Raw genomic sequence first — 10207 nt, forward strand, 5'->3', positions numbered from 1 at the left:
AACAGAAGATCACAGAAAATGGAGTGCTCCCATGTTTACAAAAAAAGATATCATAGCTTGTAGTCGTTCTGAATCACCCTCATCCGGTGTAGCATTGGGGGAATTACATCTTGGGAAGACATTTGAGAACAAGATGGAATTGAAAACCAAAGCGGCTCTCTTTGCAATGAAGAATAATTTTGAGTTTATGGTAAAGAAGTCTAGTACTGATGTGTTGTATATCACCTGCAAGGATCCTGATTGTGGTTGGAGAATAAGAGGGAAAAAAGTAGCGCGATCGGAGATGTTTGAGATCACTGTTTATAATAGTGTACATACTTGCTCACTAGAATTGCGGCAAAAAAACCACCGTCAAGCAGCACCTTCTGTCATTGTGCACCTTATCAAGAACAAATATGCTACTGATGGCACTAACTATCCACCAAACAGCATAAAGGAGGATATGAAGAATAATTTTGGGATCGATATGAGTTATATGAAGGCTTGGAGATGCAGAGAGAAGACACTCGGTTATGTCAGGGGGACACCTGAAGAATCGTACTCCAAGTTACCTTCTTACCTGTACATGCTGCAGCAAAAGAATCCAGGTACAATTACTGATTTTGTCACAGATGACGGTCGCTTTCTTTACTGTTTCTTCTCACTCGGAGTTTGTAGAAGGGGATTTACATCATGTCGTCCTGTTATATGTGTGGACGGCACTTTCTTGAAGTCAAGGTACGGTGGCCACATGTTGTGTGCTGTCGCATTGGATGCGAATAACCACATTTATCCAATTGCATTCGCGATTGTTGACAGTGAGAATCATGCTTCTTGGAAGTATTTCATGATGAAATTGAAGGAAGCCATTGGAGTTGTTGATAATCTGTCTTTTGTTTCAGACAGGCATGCTAGCATTATTCATGCTCTTGAGTTGGTCTTCCCTGATGCCTACCACGGCGCATGCTACCATCACATAAGTATGAATGTAATCGCTAAGTTCAAGACCGATCACTGTCACAAGGAGATGTGGAATGCGGCATATGCATTTCGGAAGTCAAAATTTCACAGGTTCTTCAATAATATAAAGCAAATGGATCCTGCCATAGCTCAATATCTCGAGGGTATTGGCTTCGATAAGTGAACTCGTGCGTACTTTCCTGGGAATCGATACAATGTAATGACAAGCAATTACGCTGAAAGTTTCAACAACAAAACCAGAGACGCAAGAACCTTCCCAGTCACTACTTTTGTGGAATTCATTCGTTTCACAATTCAGTCATGGTTTGCCGCGCATCGTGAGGAGGTAGAGAAGTGCACATCCAAATTAGCAACAATATATGAGAAAGATGTCTCAGGCATTGCGGATCATGCAAGGTACTTGAAAGTCCATCCTCTTGGACAGTTTGAATTTCATGTGGTAGACCCAGAAGGTGATGGTGAGGTGAATTTGATGACCAAATCATGCTCTTGTGGTCAGTTTCAAATAATGGGTTACCCTTGTGTTCATGGTGTGGCTGCGGCCATGTTGCGCAGTGTCAACATTTACTCACTGTGTTCACCATATTACACTACTGAGATGTGGAGAGAGTTTTACAAAGAAACAATTTACCCAACTGGCAACGAGGATGATTGGGAAGTTCCTGAGAACATAGAGAAAATGCAAGTTGGGGTTCCCGTTGAAAAACAACCAGTTGGTCGACCGAAAAAGAGTAAGGTGGGAAGAAGGAAGACAAACCGCACTCCATCGAATGGAGAAATCATTCGCAAAGAGCACAAGTGTAGCATGTGTGGTGGTCTTGGCCACAACAGGGCTACATGCAAAGCTAGGCTTTAAACTCTTTTTTCCCATTTGAACTTGTTGTATTAATAAACTCTTTTTATTTGATTTTTCTTAAAAGTTATGTTAATGGTTCGATATGAAAATGATATTGCTTGATATTAGCTCGATAACAGCCCATGAAAGTTATAAAAAAATGATAACAGTTAGAAACTGGAGATGTAAAGACCCCGTATACAAGATTATCATGAAGGTAACAAATTTTGATAATTCAGTAACAGTTCGATATAGCTTGATATTAGCTCGATAACAGCCCATGAAAGTTATAAAAAAATGTGAACAACAAACTGTACATGTAAAGACCCTGTATATATACAATCATCAAGGTAACAAATTTTGATACCACAAGTCTGTGGTCCACTTGTTCCTGAACACCTCCATATTTTCATCGCAGATAGTTTCCAATGGAAGACCGACCATTAGATGCTCAATATACTTGATAGCATACACACCACAATCCCCGCTGTAAAGAAAAAAGTAAATATTAAGTGCACATTACTATAAATTTAGTTAGAAACAAAATTAGTATGAAGATGATGTTTGTTACCTTCTCTTTGACTGAGGGAGCTCGTGTTTCTGTTTGCGACGCAATGTGAACTGATGCGGCCTATTTCCTGCTGATGGAATCTTCAACATCAAGCTATCAGTAAACAGTTTACTCTACATTAACAGAGAAGGAAGCATAAAGCACCATGGACTCATAATATCCTCAAGCTTTGCATCACTAATCACCGAGTTGTCCGAATCGTAAACAGTCAGAGTCCAACTAGAAATGGAAGCCTCAATGGAAAACCAATGTTGTTGTCCATAGTTATGGCACCAATATACATCCTCAACTCCTCCCCAAGATGCCAGAAACTGCTGCTCGATGCCGGTCAACATGGACATAATGTCAGCATCCCAATAATACTTTGTTTTGTCGGCTGTTTGCTTGTACTGATCATATCGGGCAAGTATCACTTGTGAGAAATAACTGTTCATCACAACTGCATTCTGTCGATATATATTGGGAAAATACTTGCGACGCATACGAAGCATGTGTTCTCCCGCATTAATATGCTGCAAAAGAGAGTACGATAAAAAAATTAGCAAAGACCATTATAAATTGCTGCTGTCGAGCTCCATCGAGCTCACATCAAACTCATATCGAGCTCACATCGAGCCAGTCTAAAACAGTAAAAAAAACACCCTATTTTAACATCCCCTATTGAACTACCATCGAACTCATATCGAGCTCACATCGAGCCAGTCTAAAACAGTAAAAACAACCTATTTTAACATCACTATCGAACTCCCATCGAACTCCTATCGAGCTCACATTGAGCTAGTCTAAAACAGTAAAAACAACCTATTTTAACATCACTATCGAACTACCATCGAACTCCTATCGAGCTCACATCGAGCCAGTCTGAAACAGTAAAGAACAACCTATTTTAACATCCCTATCGAACTCCCTATCGAGCTCCATCGAGCTCACATCGAGCCACTTTGAAATAGTAAAGAAAAACCCTATTTTAAGGGAAATTTCACTATCGAACTACTATCGAACTCACATCGAGCCAGCCTGAAACAGTAGAGAACAACCCTATTTTAACATCCCTATCGAACTACCATCGAACTCATATCGAGCTCACATCGAGCCATCTAAAACAGTAAAAACAACCTATTTTAACATCCATATCGAACTCATATCGATCTCACATCGAGCCACTCTAAAACAGTAAAAAAAACCTATTTTAACATCCCTATCGAACTACCTATCGAGCTCCATCGAGCTCACATCGAGCCACTCTGAAACAGTAAAGAACAACCCCTATTTTAACATCCATGTCGAACTACTATCGAACTCCTATCGAGCTCACATCGAGTCAGTAAAAATAAAACATGTAAAATTGAAAACAATCCATAATTAGGTATAAATGGCTTACCCCATCATTGAGCCACGACTGGGGTGTCTTCAACGTCAGAAACCACGCAGGACCGTGACTCCCAGTCTTTACATCCCGCGGGGTCTTGTTGGGCATGTCTCCAAGAAGCCACTTGCACATTGTCCTATACTGTTTGGGATCTGGCTTCTTGAGAGGGTCCAGCACATGTGTAGCCTCGTCTGTTGGTGCAGCTGCAGCAGTGCGAGGTCTTTTCCTCGTGGGATCCGTATAGTCCTCAAACCATTCTGGCTTGCGTCTTTGGCGTCTAGCCCTCTGAAACTGAACCCCAGCAACATCCTCAGGGTTGACAATAACGACTCCCGGAGTCTCAGCATCTGGTGTCACAATGATGGTAGGAGGCGTCGTTGGATCATCAGCATAGTCTAGCGGAATATCCAATGACTCTGACTCTGAATCTTCATTGGACCCCCTCGGTTTCTCCTTAACAAATGTCAGGATCTGACTGAGTACGTCCAAGATCATTGACTGGTTCTTCAAGACGGTCTCCTGTCGACCCTCGACTCTGTCCAACCGCTCAATCAAGTCGGCGAGCTCAGGGGCTGAGGCTGAGGCTGGTGTTGGGGTTGGTGTTGGGGCTGACGCTGAGGCTGGGGCTGATGTTGGGGCACAGGTTGAGGCTGAGGCTGAGGCTGGGGCAATAGGAGGGGTGGGACCTGCAACCTCCTCCCCGAGGCAGCATCAACAAATATCTTGGCTGCCTCAGCAGCCTGAGAAACTTTCTCTGCCATTTTCTCAAAAGTCGCATCATCCTCCTCATCAGTCTCTGAGGGATCCTGGCCAAGCCCAGGATAAAGGGGAAGATCTCCCTCAGTCAAAGACAAGTAATAGTCTTTTTCTGCTGGCCGAGGCTTCAACATCGGAAGAACAATTAACTACAAACAACATAAAACATTTGGTTAACTTAAATAATGATAAAAGATAAGCATATAGATTAAAAAAAAACATAACTTACATTTTTCTTCAATAATATCGGTGCGATGACGGACTTGGTGAAATCCTTGTTCCTCCGATGCGACCAACTAAGCATCCTCGGGAACATGTTTCCCGAGCTCACAACAAGCTCCACCGCAAGCTGTTGGATAGCCTCATATGCCCAGTACTATAAGGCGGGGGCATAACCATACATACTGTATTTGGACTCTTGCTGCACCTTGGCATCCTTCTTGGCATCATAGTTGGCCTTTTGCTTCACCATGTCCTTCTTACAAGAATGCAATAGCCTCCTATAAGAGTACTTCCCCCATGGATAGCTGAAGAAGTACTCTACATTCTCAACAATTTTTAGAATATCTCGCCAAATGTGCAACTTGCCCTCAATGGCATTAAGAACCCCCTCAACAAACAGACATAGACCAAGCTTATACACATCTTCCACAACCGTACAAGTCTTGAAAGCATGGTCCACCTGTGACAGCTTTACTTTCTCAGCATCGTTGAAATACTCCTTTATCAACCAGTCGCTGAGATTACGCCCTTCCAACTCTTCTGGTGACGGGAAGGCACTGAAATGCAACCCCGTCACCAGGGCAAACTCTCCCATGCCGAATCTACAAGACTTCGACCCCAAGAAAAAATTTACCTCATCTTCGTTGTTGCTGGCGATTTTCCTCAGCAACAGTTGATGCACCAAGACTCCGGAGAAATTAAACTCCGAAGCCAAAAAGAATTGCTTGAAAGGGGATTCCTTAGCCCTTTCAAGCAGCCCGAGCTCCAAAAACCTGGTCTTAATGTGATTTAAAGTACTACTACCCCGATATGTCACTCGACCAGGAAAGTGATCACTGAACGGAACAATCAACTTAGGCATCTGTAACAACACATGAAAAAAAATTTGGTAAGAAAACAGAATAAAAAAAATTTCATAAAAAACACTGAAATAAGTTTTCATCGAGCTCTATCGAGCTATAATCGACCTGCAACATACCCTATCGAGCAACTATCGAGTTCCATCGAGCAATATCAACAACCTAAATTTATCGAGCCTATCAAGCCAGTGTCGAGCCTATCGAGCTAAGAAAAATCTGTCTACATAAATAACCATCGAGCTACAGTCTAGTCTAATATCGAACCATTATCTAACCTATCGAGCCCTTGTAATATATACCACATATCCATCAAGCTTCAATCGAGCTCCTATCGAGCTTCTATCGAGCTCCTATCGAGCCTACTATCAAACCATAATCGATCCTATCGAGTTAGTTTCATATATTGCCATAGATCTATCGAGCTCCTATCGATCCATCATCGAACTGTTCAACCTACCCCTATCGAGCCTACTATCGAACCATAATCGAACCTATCGAGCCACTGGTTCAAACCCAGAAAAAATTTCCCACAAAATCGGACAACCCATTCCACAAATCACAGATTCAACAACAATACAAAGCAAATATGGACTTAGGTTCAAGATTTTACCTTTGTTTTTTAAACTTTGAAGGAAATATGCTCCGTGGGTCACGGGTTTGACAGAAAAATGGGAGTTTGCAGTGGGTCTCGAGATCGACGGAGAAATGGGAGAAGGTGGGGGCTCGACGGAGATGGGGGCTCGACGGAGGTGGGGGTTAGATGGTTTTTGGGGGATTTTTGTGAGACTGAGAGAGAGAGAGAAACCGAGACTGAGAGAGAGAAGGCTGAGGTTGAATGGGAAATGTATTTTGGGTATTAGGGAAAAGTTTAGCATTAATTTGAAAATATTGTTAGTGTTGGGATTTTTTTGGTAATTTTAGACATTATTAGACATAAATAATGAAATTTCCCAATATTTGGTGGAGACAATAAATATTAATATTTGTAATTTTTTTTATTTATTTATTTATAAAATTTTAATTTTAATTTTATTTCTAATTAAATAATATTACTAAAAAATTAAATAATTATTAATATATTAAAATAAAAAATTATTAATTAATATTAATATATTGAAAATAAAATTAGTAATTTAATCAAAAATATTATTTAAAAATACTTTTACCAGCGCAAAATTACGTCGGCAAAAGTTTCAATCCTCACTATATATATACACCTTTCCCGGCGCAAAAATGCGCCACTAAAAGAGTCAACTTTTACCGGCGCATTTTTGCGCTGCTAAAAGTGTTTTCCACAACAACGTGACAAAAAATTTTGCCGGCGCATCCTTATTTTTCCCGGCGTATTTTTTCATCGCCAAAAGATACCATTGCCGACGCATTACATTCGCGTCGGCAAAAGTGAAATTAGTGATGGGGGTACATCGCGATCCTTTGCCAGCGCAAATTTGCGCCGGCAAAAGTCCCGTTTTTTGTAGTGTCAAGTACATAATATGGCATGAGATGAGAAGAAACATGTTAAATATGATGAATAATATGGATTTAGTGTTGATTGTGGAGTTTCAAGACATCATGTGTGGAAGATGCTACATTAAAGAGGCTCAACACACGTCGTTTATGTTCTATAACGCAAGTCTGAGACTTTAAGCTGACTTTTTATTAGGATTTATTCACTTTCTGGAAATACTTCTAGAAATAGAAGTTTTAGATATTTCTCTTATCTTTCCATAGCTTTTTGAATCATTCAATTTTGAGTTATATTGAAGGAGTTATGATCAAAATACGATGAGCTAACGCTGCAGGCGGTTCAAAACGAGTCAGTTTTATTCTGTGCAAAGTAGCGCCCCAGCGCTGCTGAGAAACAGAGAGCATGTTTTGATGCGGGTTGTAGCACCTAGGCGCTACATTTCAGCGCCCCAGCGCTATCAGTTTTCCAGAAGCATGTTTTCAGACTTAATTACAGCGCCTCAGCGCTATCCCGTGGCGCCCCAACGCTAGGGTCCGTACGGAACCGCAATTTAAGGGAATTTTAAGGGATAATCTTGTCTTTTCATGAAAAAATGAATTAGGGTCTATAAAAGCTTCTTTAATGACGTTTTTAGGAAGGAGATCAGAAAAAGCAAGGAGGCTAGAGAAGAAACAAAAACCTAGAGTTCTTTTCTTTATCTTTTGATTTAGATTATGTTAAATTCTATGTTTATGTTTGATTTAGTCATGTTTATGAACTAAATTTCTGTTTAAGTTTTCTAATTGACTCTCTTGAAACTCTATTATGATTTAATGCATTTATCTATTTCTTCTTCATCTGAAATCTATTCAGTTTGTGTTTATTGTGTATGTGATTGATTGATCACCTTTTACATACGATTTATGAATTTAAATCAAAATATGAAAAGTGAGATTTGAATATGCTAAAATTGAATAGACATAGATTTCAATTTAGAACGAGAGTATCAAATTGTTTTATGTGATTTATGGCTGTATTCATTGCTTCCTATTGTTTGAATTGACCATAGAAATATAGGGAATTCGCATTAGGTCGAGTTTTCTATTTCTTAACTCGAATAGTTAACACTTTTGCATGCCTATCATTTCAGTGAGAAGAGTTTAAGGAGTAATTGCATTAAAGATTAATAGAGTGGATAGTAGAGAAGATTAGGATTCCTAATTGTTTTACAGTGAATTTAATCCTTGTGTTCTTGTTATTATTTGATTTCTACAATTTTCATTTATTTATGTTTTCTTGTTTTCAAAATTCACAAATCCAGTTTTCATTAGTCAAATAGAAACTAAAAATTAATTATTTGGTAATTGATAATCAGTCTTCGTGGGACGATACTCGTTCTTATCGAGATATATTACAAATTGCGATTACGTATACTTGCGTAGTTATAAAATCCGCAACAAGTTTTTGGCACCATTGCCGAGGACTATTTAATCAATATCAAAGATAATTGATTCTTGATTCTAATTTGGTATATATATATATTATTTCATTTTTTTCTTTTTCATTTTATTTTTTTTCTTTCTTTGTTGTTTGTCTTGCGAGGAACTTGAGATGTCTCATATGCAAGTCCTCATGAATTTTTTTTCAACACGACTTGGAGCCTTTATACAAGGCATGGTGGAGAAACAAAGCTTTGCTAATGAGGTTCCCATACCATGGTTTGTCCAAAGAGTGTCAATTAGAGAACTTCCTCAATGGGTTGAATGTCGAAACAAGAGAATGGGTAGAAAGAGGAGATGATACCACCAATTTCTACCAAGTATCTGTGGATGAAGCCTATTGGATGTTGGAAGACATGGCATAATACAATGAATGGTTGTATTGGAATTGTTCAGTGACCAACAAAGGATGGGAGAGAAATTATAACAATATGGAGCCAACTTTTAACACTTGCACTCAAGGACCAAATGAGGAAAATTTGGATAATTTTCAAGAAGTAATTATAGAAGAGAAACCTCACCAAGTGGCTCAATCGTGTTCATTGGAGGTATTGATGATGGAGTATATGGATAAAAATGAAGCCTTAATTCAAAGCCAAGATTCATCATTGAGGAATTTGGAAAATTCAAGAGGGCAAGAACAAAGTGAGGAGGTCAATTTGGGGAATGGTGAGAAGATGGAGCTAGCAATGGAAGAATTTGAACATCAAATGGAGCCCTCTTCAATCCAAAGTAACGAAGAAAATGGAGAGAAAATAGTAATGTCGAATGCTATCTCTACCCAAGATGTGGATAAATTGTTTGAGCAAAGTGGTAAAGAAAGGCTAAATCCACCATCACACTCCATGCAACAAGTACTCGATCCTCAATATAGTGAGCTAATGGTAATGGAAGAGTACACATATGACGATCCTTATAGGCCACCACCATCTCCACCTCCATTAGAATCATTCATTTGCATCCATCATGCTTATAGTTCCAACAAAAGTCAAGTTGAACATTGGAGCTCATCAATTCCCAATCTAGCCAAGCTTGAGGGCATTCACAATGAAAACCTTCAAGTTGTCTTATATGACGCTTATTATGGCCGTCAACCACTTATTGGCGCGTTGATGAATAATTTTATATTTGCAACCTAAGGATGATAGCAATGAATGTCATTACAATGGAGCAACGCATTGGATTACAGGGAAGTTTTCTTTTCATTTTCTTTTATTTATACATTGGGGACAATGTTAAGAGTAAGTTTGGGGGAGTTAAGTTTAAGGGATTTGATTTTTATTGCTTTGCTCATTGTAGATATCATAGTTTGTTTAAGTTTTGTTAGGTTTATATTTGTTCTTATTTTTATGTTCTGTTTAGTTTTTGTTTAGAGTGTGAATCAAGTTGCCAGTGCTAGCCTATGATATGGAAAAAAATGTCGTGCAAATTTTCGAAATTTTTGATCAATTGAATCTGTGTGCTTGGTTAGACTGCATTGGTAGTTTGTTTCGATCCATAAATTTTTTTTTTTTTGAATGTTTAGCCATGATTGAAAAATTCTTTGCAATTTGAATGTATGCATTGTTAAAAAAATTGGCTTGTGATTTGATGAATGAATGAATCTAGAACTTGCTTGTTTATTATTTGAGACGGATTCCTAGATGAGATATGCTTAGGAAAGTGATTTAGGCAATTTCTTGGAACGT

Source organism: Humulus lupulus, chromosome 8 (assembly GCF_963169125.1).
Source record: "Humulus lupulus chromosome 8, drHumLupu1.1, whole genome shotgun sequence".
Lineage (NCBI taxonomy): Eukaryota > Viridiplantae > Streptophyta > Magnoliopsida > Rosales > Cannabaceae > Humulus > Humulus lupulus.